The sequence below is a fragment of the Nilaparvata lugens genome, unplaced genomic scaffold (genome assembly GCF_014356525.2).
Source record: "Nilaparvata lugens isolate BPH unplaced genomic scaffold, ASM1435652v1 scaffold7155, whole genome shotgun sequence".
Taxonomy (NCBI): domain Eukaryota; kingdom Metazoa; phylum Arthropoda; class Insecta; order Hemiptera; family Delphacidae; genus Nilaparvata; species Nilaparvata lugens.
Window position 1 is genome coordinate 1 of NW_024092904.1, and position 4,416 is coordinate 4,416.

At 36.1% G+C, this 4,416-nt stretch overlaps 1 pseudogene; it reads right to left on the reverse strand.

Moving 5' to 3' along the window:
* Positions 1 to 2,011: 2,011 nt before the first annotated feature.
* On the reverse strand, positions 2,012 to 2,113 carry LOC120356576 (annotated as a pseudogene).
* Between the last annotated feature and the right edge of the window lie 2,303 nt (positions 2,114 to 4,416).

The window sequence follows — 4,416 nt, forward strand, 5'->3', positions numbered from 1 at the left end:
TTAGATGTCGGCATTTCCCCAATCGATCCTATAAAGTCCAAAAAGTTTACTTATAATGTACAAAGCAAAGAAAAGTTGAAGAGTTGACAAATTATTGAGAGCTGGAAACTATTTGATAATATATAACCATGCATAACTCAGCACATATGCCTCAGTGCACCTGGCAACAATTCATATACTATAGAGGAGGACAAGTTATACATTACAACATAATGAGAATGCCACAAATCATGAAGCCCATGCATTAAGCAGATGAATAGTACCGGAGGGATCATGAGGAGGTTTTCCTCAACCCAGCCAGACTTGAAAAATGCCATCACATGAACAGTTCCTGTCACACAGACATATATAGCCAGCATGACTGATCCTCTTATTAGGTTGAGGAAGAGCCCAAGGAGTGGAGGAAAGATATGTAAGAGTGTCCTGGAGAGAACAGAGTTGGGGCATTACAGTAGGTCAGAAATACTGATCATCAAGAAATAAATAGAGAAGGATGAAGAAGAAGACTAGACCGACTTAGTAGTGCATCCCAAGAGCTCCCTATGAGGGTAATAAGAGATCACTGTTTGATAATAAAATGTCAAACTCCTTGGGGTGAAATTGGATAGGAGCCTGACATTCAAAAGCCACTGTGAGAGCACGAAGAAAAAAATCAATGCCAGAAATGCTCTCCTGCGCAAGCTGGTAGGATCTGCCTTGGGTGCTGATGCGAGCACTGTCAGATCTACAGCCTTAGCTCTGTGCTTCTCAGCTGCAGAATATGCCTGTCCTGTTTGGAGTCGCTCAGCCCACGCAAAGAAAGTAGATGTAGCACTCAATGAAAGCTACAGAATTGTGACAGGGTGCCTGAAGCCAACTAAAACCCACTACCTTTATCAACTTAGTGGATTTGCTCCCCCTCCAATCCGAAGATAAATAGCTGGTAGAGCAGAGCGATCTCGACAGACTACTAGATGATAGGCATCCAATGTTAGGCCATACCCCTGCCACTCACCGACTTAAGTCCCGACGCAGTTTCTTGAGTGAAACAAAAGTACTGGACTCTTCCGCCGCCCAGGAAAGGATTCAGCTGTGGCAGGGAAGTACAGATACTTTCTCCCTGTTGCTGTACTACTTGAGTTTAAAGTCATGAAGGCGTTTCTCCACAGCTTCGGCCAACTTCACTTGGAATGAAATTCCTGCCATAATTTTCTGTACAAATCACACAGTTTCTACAGCTAGAGATAACCGATTATTCGAGTTTCACGAAAACTGGTTTCACGCAATCAAAGAAACTGGAGTTTCATGAAACGCAGTGTGCACAACCCTGTGTTATCTTATCAGTCTATTGCGAGCAACATCGTTTCACGTTTCCTGAAACTTTTTTCACGAAACGCGTATCTCCGGTGAGCACCCCGCCTAAGGAGAGAAGGTGAATAGTCAAATAACTAGCCTATAGTAGGCTGGACAATTATGAAGATTGATCTATTCTCTTCTTGATTCACTTCAAATTATATAATCTATTCGGAAAAGGAAAGTGACTGATTCCTTCAGAGAATATGAGAAGGTAAAAATAAAAGTGTTCATTTCTAGAATATTATGTTTACAATATGAAATAGAACTTTATTGAATCCTCAATAGAGTTTATTAGCTGTGGAATAACTCAAATTTACCTGCGAATGGAAGGTAAAAAACATGAAACCCAGCGGGCATTTTTTCATACACATCTTCGTTTTCTGTTTCATGCTGGGGAATCAGTAGTACATGTCGAGGTTTACTCCCTCTGCGAGAATTGTAAATACACAACGCAGCGATTCTTCTTTCTAAGCAGCGGTTCAGCAATGCACTGAAAAGGGTAGTACTACCTGTAAATCAAATAGTTTGAATGTAAAGACTGACTATAATATTTAAAAAAAATCTATTAATATAATACAACAAAAGGCTCTTCTGTAATAACCTTCTCAACTCTTTATAATTCTCGAATGAGTTTACGGTATAAAAATACATAGTAGCTACACGATACTTACACTCCCGAGATGCCCACATTTGGGGCATTCGCAGGGGTCAACCAAGTCGCAGTGCAATGACAAGGCCTCACCCTGGGGGAACCGCCTTCTTGATCACGGTAACCACTTTAATAATGATCACAACAGTAAATGATTTGTTTCCCAATATAATTAAATTACTACTTGGGAGCGGAAAAAGATGACACTAAAAATGACTGATTTGTTTTTTATTGTATAGATTTTTTTTTCGGGTAACTGGAGGAAAATATATTATTTTTCGCATTCATTTTCCTATTAAAATTTCCCCGACTAATAAATTTTTCTGAATAGCCTACTACCGAAGAATGGAAATGTCAAATGTGTAATCATTTTCAACAACCAAGCTTAAGGAAATATCACTAATGATAAAACTTTTGGAATGATAATTGATACTGTGGAATTTTTCCATAATTGAAAAAATACAGTTTTATTTTTGACACGTCCAAATTAATTATAATATTACTAATGAATAAAAGTACAGGAAAAGGACGATTGTTGGAAAAGTTTTCATTTCTTAGACATGTTCATGATAATAATTATTTGTTGTTAGTTTTTATCACCTTATTGCTATCAATAATATTTCCCATTGAAATATATACAGAGTGGGTGAAAAGTCCGAGAACGGCCTAATATCTCATACACAAAGGTAATTTGACGGTGGGTGTGATTGGATATCCTACTCAAATTGAAAATACTACTTTACTATGACTTCAAAAATCTGGTCCGCCATATTGAATGCAACTTTGTTTTTTTAAAGAGGAAGGTGGTCAAGCGATACATAATTTCGATACGGTACGGAATTTCAAAAAAAAATGATTGGCAAAACCGCGCATCGATATTTCAAACCGTTTCGAATCAATGCCACTTACCTATTTCATTTCTGATTTGATGGTATTGATTTATAATGTGAATATCTTCCAAACGGTTCGAGATAAGGATGTGCGGTTTTCGCCATTCGTTTTGCCTTGAAATTCGGTATTGAAATCATGTATCGCATGACCACCTTCCTATTTAAAAAAATAAAGTTGCATTCATAATGGCGGATCCAAGATGGCGGACCAGATTTTAGAAGTCACAGTAAAGTAGTATTTTTAATTTGAGTGGACCCTACTACACCCTCCTTGAAATCACATTTTTCCATGAGATACTAAGCTGTTCTCATACTTTTTTCTTCCCTTTCTGCTTTGAATAGGATTGATTAATAATGTTGTGAATATCTTCGAAACGGTTTGAGATATCGATATGCGGTTTTCGCCATTCATTTTTCTTGAAATTCCGTATCCAAATTATGTATCGCATGACCACCTTCCTATTTAAAAAACAAAGTTGCATTCAATATGGCGGACCAGATTTTTGAAGTCATAGTAAAGAAGTATTTTCAATTTTAGTAGGATCCCCAATCACACCCACTGTCAAATTATCTTTGTGTATGATATATTAAGCCGTTCTTAGACTTCTCACCCACCCTGTATGTGGGAGAATGATGAAATAGGCTTACCGTAATATTGAAGTTGGGAAAAATGAAAGATGTACACATAATAATTTGATTTTTATTCAAATTGACAGTTCAGTATCTTAGAGAAAACAGAATATAAAAATACAATTAGTAAAAGCCTACCTACCGTACTCAATTTAATGAGACGGGGTGAAGACAGGTCATATTATGATAGAAACAGGTAATATTTGTTACAAAAATTGAAGATGAATACTACTGAAATTCATTTTTTTAATAAAGATAAGTACCGTAGTAACGTTATTATTTGATAAGTGCATTATGCTCCTGGGAAGTTCTTCTTCATTTCAAAATTCCCCTCAGTAGAGATTGACAAGAAGTCGACGTCCTTAGAACTTGGAGTCCAAATGCTCGGTTCTGACTTCGAATTTGGATTTCTGTAAAATCAAAAAAGTTTCTGTTTTATTCACATGACAAAACTATAAAGACAAATACGTCTAAGAAAATGATTTAATTATATTTCATAGCATTTCTTATTCTAATTAACCAATTTGTTCAAAACTTTACTTCAGAATTTTCAGAGGAAATCTCCTCTTCAAAATGCATTATAAAGATAAAGGGAGAATAATTCTCGCTTCAGAATCTGAAGTCGAGAATCGACTTACCAAAATCTTCAGTTAAAATTACAAAAGTGAAATTATCTCAAGACTTTCCACAAATAAGTTATATAAATCGCGGATTTTTCTATAATAAAACAATAGAAGAAATGACTCTCTGATTATTTTTTGATAAATTGATTAAAACGTCTGGTCTCAGTCAATAATATGGTGCCTCGTTCGAAAATTAAGTTGTCTATCAAAAAACTATTTCATTAGGATACAACGATGGATTAGTTCATTATCTAAAAAGTTGAATACTTTCATACTTTTTAGCTCAGGA